The sequence below is a fragment of the Otolemur garnettii genome, unplaced genomic scaffold, assembly GCF_000181295.1.
Source record: "Otolemur garnettii isolate 467f Iridium unplaced genomic scaffold, OtoGar3 scaffold00003, whole genome shotgun sequence".
In the NCBI taxonomy this organism is placed as follows: Eukaryota; Metazoa; Chordata; class Mammalia; order Primates; family Galagidae; genus Otolemur; species Otolemur garnettii.
The window spans coordinates 43469231-43476347 of NW_003852398.1; the positions used below are offsets into that span (position 1 = coordinate 43469231).

General features: G+C 43.5%; 1 pseudogene; it reads right to left on the reverse strand.

The window, feature by feature from the left end:
• Positions 1-247: 247 nt before the first annotated feature.
• Positions 248-3970, reverse strand: LOC100946666 (annotated as a pseudogene).
• Positions 3971-7117: the final 3147 nt, after the last annotated feature.

Sequence of the window (7117 nt, forward strand, 5' to 3'; positions counted from 1 at the left end):
TGGCTGGGGCTGGGTTTGAACCCGCCACCTCTGGCATATGGGGCCAGCCCCCTCCTCCTTTGAGCTACAGGCGCCGCCCCACAATCCCTTTTCTTTCCTGTGTCTTAATTCAATAGCCTGGATTGAGAGTGAAGAGTAAAATGCTTTGATTTACCATAGGCTTAGGTTTTGCAAAAGGAATAAACACAAGGGCAGTGTGTGAGTAAACCCAAGGCATAGTGGCAAGAGTGTGAGTGAATTGAGGGGATCACGAGGTATAAACTAGAAGAGTAAGAGAGAGGGGATGATGTCAGATGAAAACTGAAGGGTCTGGAGGGAAACAGAAGGTTCTAGAATGAGGTGAAGCTGTTGTGACTGATGACAGGGTCCAGGGTGTGGCCTTGGCAGTGAGGGTCGAAGTACAGGGAAAGGGCAAGTACTTCCAGGCTGGGGAGTAGAATTACTCATCCTCCTGAGCATAAAAGCCACCAACACCTTGGACTGTGTTCCAGAGAGCTCACAGAATGTGGATAAACCATCAGGCAGGTTGTTGGGAAGTGCGAGCAGAAGGGCACGCCACATACTTGGGGGAGGGATTATTCGTGAAGGTGAAGGAGGTACAGAATAAGGCAATGCTGACACCTTGCCCTGCCGTCAAGTTCATGGGAAGTACAAAATGAGTATCCTCCATTTGAAAGACAAGGCCACAAGGGAAATGCTGTGCTGGTGGGGGTGGCAGGGAGCCCAGGTCTCCATCAAGGCAAGGAGATGGTGAGCAGCCAGAATGTGCCTGAGTGAGGAGAGCTGTGTGTTCACAGTGGAAGGGGTGCTTCAGAGGACATGGTCTCAGGGAAGGCACTGTGCAAGGAGGAGCTGGTGGGCTGGGCAAGTGTGGGGAGCACAGTGGAGTTAAAATGGGAGGACTAGACAGAAGCAGTTAAATTCACAGTGCTGGAGAAAGATCTCAAAACCAGGCTTTAGATCTTTCTGTGCCAACACAGACAGAAGCATTGGATGATAGTTCAGTTGATCTTACTCAAAAGTTATTGGGTTATAGTTCAAATCCTCATAATTTTTTACAATCCACTCAGCAGTTTGTTAAATATAACCTTGGTGATATGGTAATTTACCTCCACAGAGCAGGCTTGGCTTGGTCTAAATCAGGGTAGAGGTGACTGCTGCTCAAGCAGATTGAGAGGAAAGGAATAAAAACACCCAGCTTTGGACTGGAGAAAATGACTTTGACCTAGGTTTCAGCCCCTGCAGAACTCACTCCCGTGGGGTACACTGAACTAGCTGCTGAGGCCATGAGGCAGGGGTTTATGATCTGGCTAGACTGAGCCCATGGAGGGCAAGCAGTTTTCTTTCTTCAAGTCTTTGCCAATACCTGGCACTTAGTCGACACTCAGTAAACATTTTTATTTTTTAATTTATGATTACAAAAGTAATATATGTTATTTGTGAAGCATTTTTTAGAAGGTTCAAAGTTATACTGAGTTATAATGTATATAATACAATTGTACCGTGGTTCACGCCTCTAATCCTAGCACTCTGGGAGGCTAAGGCAGGTGGCTTTCCAGGGCTCACAGGTTTGAGACCAACCTGAGCCAGAGAAAGACACCCCCCCACACACCCCCCCGGTCTCTAAAGATGTCCAGGCATTGTGGTGGGTGCCTGTAGTCCCAGCTACTCAGGAGGCTGAGGGAAGAGAATCACTTGAGCCCAAGAGTTTGAGGTTGCTGTGAGCTATGATGTCATAGCACTCTACTGAGGGTAAAAAAGTGAGACCCTGTCTCAAAAAAACCCCAAAAATACAATTGTACCATTTTCTCTTATAAAGATCATCTCATAAATTAAAGAATGAGATATTAAGAATGAGCCAAGAAAGATATTTAGAAAGTTATTTCTAAAGAAAGGCCAATTTAAACCATACTTCAAATACTATACTATTTTTATTAATATTTTACCTATACAAAAGTGAATCAATTGCTTTTATTATGTAATTTTGAAATATGAACTCTACTGCCTCCAAAAGAAAATCAATATTTTTATAATATTAATTACAGTTGGCTTGGTGCCCGTAGCTCAGTGATTTGGGCACTGGCCACATACACTGAGGCTGGTGGCTTCAAACCCAGCCCAGGCCTGCTAAACAACAATGACAACTGCACCAAAAAATAAAAAATAGCCGGGCATCATGGTGGGCACCTGTAGTCCCAGCTACTTGGGAGGCTGAGGCAAGAGAATCGCTTAAGCCTAAGAGTTTAAGGTTGCATGAGCTGTGACACCATGGCACTCTATTGAGGGTGACATAATAAGACTGTCTAAAAGAAAAAAAATTAAAGTCATTTGTATAGACAGTATCAATTGAGACTTTTTTGCACTTATGACTAATCCATTATAAACACTTAATAGTCTTAAAAACACAATTCCACTACAAGTACAGATACACCAAGTACAGATAAGAAAGTACAAGGAGCTCACTGGCTATGTTTACTAAATGGATAAAAAGGAAAATTGATTTCATACTGTAGGTGCATACAAATAAACAAATAAAAGTCTACCTTCCCCTTGCCTCCCATATTTGGTCTTAGATTTCTTTGTACAAATAACACAATGCTTCATTTTATTTACTTCAACAGGAGGAACTCCTTAGAGAAAAACCAAAAAGAGCTGATCACCAACGTCCAATTTTTCTACTTTTATCAAATCTAGCTGATTTTTCTATTTTTATCAATTTCCTGACATTAATTTAACATAAACAGGAATATATATATATATATATATTTTTTTTTTTTTTTTTTGCAGTTTTTTTTTTTGGCCCGGGGCTGGGTTTTAAACCCACCACCTCTGGCATATGAGCCAGCGCCCTACTCCTTTGAGCCACAGGCCCTGCCCAGAAAATCTTTTCAGTAAATTGAGCACTAGAGTCTACAAATGTCTTGAAGAACTCTGGCAAGTTAACATACATCCCGTGTTACTTTTGGTTTCCCATCTCTTCTTTGCTCCAATCCTCCCCCCCCCCAACCAAGTTTCTTCCTTTTTCAAGCAGCCAGTGAATTTTCAGCCTCCTTTTTGGCTTTTATGAAGTTGTGGCAGGCAACTGCTTTGGCGATTTTTTTTTTTTTTTTTTTTTTTTGAGACAGAGCCTCAAGCTGTCCCCCTGGGCAGAGTGCCGTGGCATTACAGCTCACAGCAACCTCCATCTCCAGGGCTCAAGCGTGTCTCCTGCCTCCGCCTCCCAGGTAGCTGGGACCACAGGCGCCCGCCACAACGCCCGGCTATTTTTTTTGGTTGCAGCCATCATTGTTGTTTTTTGGCGGGTCCGGGCTGGGGATTCGAACCCACCACCTTAGGTGTACGTGGCTGGCGCCTTAGCTGGTTGAGCTACAGGCGCCGAGCCTGCTTTGGCGATTTTTACGCCAAGCTCTAGGGTAACTAGCTGGTCGCTGAGTTCTTCTACCTTCTCAGTATTCTGCTCTTCCACAGCCTGCCCTATTTTCTTTTCAAGGCCTGACTTTTCACCTTTTTTTCTTTTTAACAGGGAGTTCAAATGTACTGTTGATTCCAAAATACTGAGTCAGCTCCTTCCACTGCGTTTCATGTGAGAGCTGTTCACTCTGAGTTTCCTTTTCATTCTTCAATTTACCTTTTTTGGAGTGTTTTCTAGTTTTCTTTCTGAATCTTGAAGTTGAGCTTTTCTGTTCAGAATGTTTCTTATGCAATTCTTGAAATTTATTCCACTTATTTAAGGGTATTCCAGAAGGGCATTCTTCACACACATTTACATTTCCCTCTGTTTTGGTTTTTGAACCATCTGCTGGGAATCTGAGGTTTCTGTTTTTCTATGATTCCATCCACTTTATCTTCCTGCAAGTCCAGAGTCCTCTAATGTGGTTTCATCTTCAGAATTTGACTCAGTGCTGGACAACGCTCCTGCCCTTGTGGCTATGATGTCTAGTAGATGGTGCCCAGCAACATGCAAACACATGTAGACTATGCAGATGGAAGGTTACTGAGAAAATAAAGCAGCTTCACCTTCCCAGAGCACAGCTTTCCCCTCTCAGGCCCAGGAGATCAAGGGAGCCCACTCTCCCTGTCTGTGGGCTTGAGGGAGGCCAGGAGGTAGCAGCCCACCCCATATCTTTTCTTAAGGTTCAAGATTGCAAGAAGGTGGCACTAGAAAGGTGGACCTTTTCCTGCTTGGCTGCACAACGCAGGTTCTGCAGGTTCTCTGGCAGCAGCGCCACACTCCAGGCTCTAAACCCAGAGAATCCCCTCCCGGACACAGAACTAAGCGCGGTGGATTCCGGCATAGATGCCCATCCAGCTGACATTCCCATTAGCAGGAGCTGCTCCCGGTGCTCATCTGAGGCGCTGTGAGGCCGCCCACGCCAGTTCCTCAGCTGTCTGCCCCATGGGACCCTCACAGACCCACAATGTCAGAGTCTGTGTGTCAGTAACCAGCCTGCAATAAAATTTGTGAAGCATTTTTAAGGTATGGAAAACCACAAAAAAGAAAAGAAAACAGAAGTAATCTAGAATCCCATTTATCCAAACATACCTACTGTTAATACCTTAACATACTATCTTCTGGGTTTTTTTTTTTTTTTTTTTAGCAGTTTTTGGCCGGGGCTGGGTTTGAACCTGCCACCTCTGGCATATGGGGCCGGAGCCCTACTCCTTTAAGCCACAGGCGCCGCCCTGGGTTTCTTTTTTTTAACATGCTTTTAAAATAGTTTATTTATTTATTTGTTCGTTATTTGGTTATTACTCATGTACTTTAAAAAATACTTACATCTCACCTTGGCGTCCGTAGTACAGTGGTTATGGTGCCAGCCACATGCACAGAGGCTCGAGTGTTCGAACCCAGCCTGGGCCTGCTAAACAGCAACAAAAAATAGCCAGGCGTTGTGTTGGGCCCCTGTAGTCTCAGCTACTTGGGAGGCTAAGGTAAGAGGATCTCTTAAGCCCAAGAGTTTGAGGTAAGAGAATCGCTTAAATCCAAGAGTTTGAGGTTGCTGTGAGCTGTGACGCCATGGCAAGCCATGGTACTCTACCAATGGTGACAGAGTGAGACTCTGTCTCAAAAAAAAGAATTATTTTAAATAACATGATAAAATGGTTATGATATGATGTAAGTATTATTATTATTATTTTTTGAAACAGAGTCTCACTATGTCGCCATTGGTAGAGTGTCATGGTGTCACAGCTCACAGCAACCTCAAACTCTTAGACTCAAGTGATCTTCTTGCCTCAGCCTCCCTAGTAGCTGGAACTACAGGCACCTGCCACAATGCCCAGCTATTTTTAGATGACTCTCTCTGGCAATCCACCTGCCTGGGTCTCCCAGAGTGCTAGGATTACAGGCATGAGTCACTGCGCCTGGCCAAAAATAATTCTTTTTTTTTAGACAGAGTCTTACTTTGCCAACCTCAGTAAGAGTGCTGTGGCATCATAGCTCACTGCAACCTCAGACTCTTGGGCTCAAGCCATTCTGTTGCCTCAGCCTCCCAAGTAGCTGGGACTATAGGCCTCTGCCACAACCCCTAGCTAATTTTAGAGATGGGGGTCTCTGGCTCAGGTTGGTCTCCAATTTCTTAGTTTAGGAAATCTGCCCACCTTGGGCTCCCAGAGTGCTGGGATTACCCAAAAATACTTCTTAAACATGGTTTTTAAAAGACTGCAGAGGCTGGGTGAGGTGGCTAATATCCTAGCACTCTGGAAGGCTGAGGTGGGTGAACTACAAGAGCTCAGGATTTCAAGACCAGCCTGAGCCAGAGCAAGATCCATCTCTAAAAAAAAATAGCTGAGTGTTGTGGCAGACACCTGTAGTTCCAGCTACTTGGGAAGCTGAGGCAAGAGGATCACTTGAGCCTAAGAATTTGAGGCTGCTGTGAGTACTATAGGTATATGCCACAAGACCTGGCTGGCTAGTTTTTCTATTTTTAGTAGAGATGGGGTCTTGCTCTTGCTTAGGTTGGTTTTGAACTCCTGAGTGTAAGCAACCCACCTGCCTCAGCCTCCCAGAGTACTGGGATTATAGGTGTGAGCCACTGTGACTGGCTGAGACATTTGGTTTTTCATATAAAAATATATAAATAAATATATACCATCTAGACTTGTGTAAGTACACTCTATGATGTTCAAATAATGACGAAATCATCTAACAATGCATTTCTCAGAAACTTTCCCTGTCATTAAGCATCATGTGACTATGACTGTATTTACATACTTAATTCTTTAAAACTTCAAATAATGCTATAATAACATCTGATGCATAAATATTTACTATATCTCTGTTTTTTTCCGAGTTGTGGAGTTAATGCATCAAAAAACCAAACCAAAAACAAATCAAGCAAACACCCCACAATCAAGCATTTTAAGGCTCTGGAAATACTTTGCCAATTTGTTTTCCAAAAATACCTCCCAATTTTGGTGGTGCCTGCGGCTCAAGGAGTAGGGCAGTGGCCCTACATACTAGGTATGGCAGGTTCAAGCCTGGCCCCCAGCCAAAGCTGTAAAAAAAAACCAATTTACATTCCCATCAGCAGAGTATGAGAGTACATCTCATTATACTTTCATTAATATTGAATGTTGTCATCTTGTGTTTTTTGTTTTTTTTTTTTGGTAGAGACAAAGTCTCACTTTATCGCCCTTGGTAGAGTACTGTGGTGTCACACAGCTCACAGTAACCTCCAGCTCCTTGGGCTTAGGTGATTTTCTTGCCTCAGCCTTCCGAGTAGCTGGGACTACTGGTGCTTGCCACAGTGCTCAGCTAATTTTTGTTGTTGTTGTAGTTTGGCCAGGGCCAAGTTTGAACCCACCACCGTTGGTATATGGGACCACATCCTACCCACTGAGCCACAGGCGCCGCCCGATCTTGTCGTCTTTGTTAATGTGTTAGTTGGAAAATGGCATCAAATTGTTGAATCAATTAGTATTCCTTTGATTACTTGTGAAGTTTTGTATGCTTTAAAATTTTTTTCCCCTCTTTTGTAAGAGTAGCATATTAAATGTTTTATATGTTTATTAGCTAATATTTTATTTTTTTATTTTAATTTTTATTTTTTGAGACAGAGTCTCACTATGCCACCCTGGGTAGAGTGCTGTGGCATTACATACATCTCACAGCAAC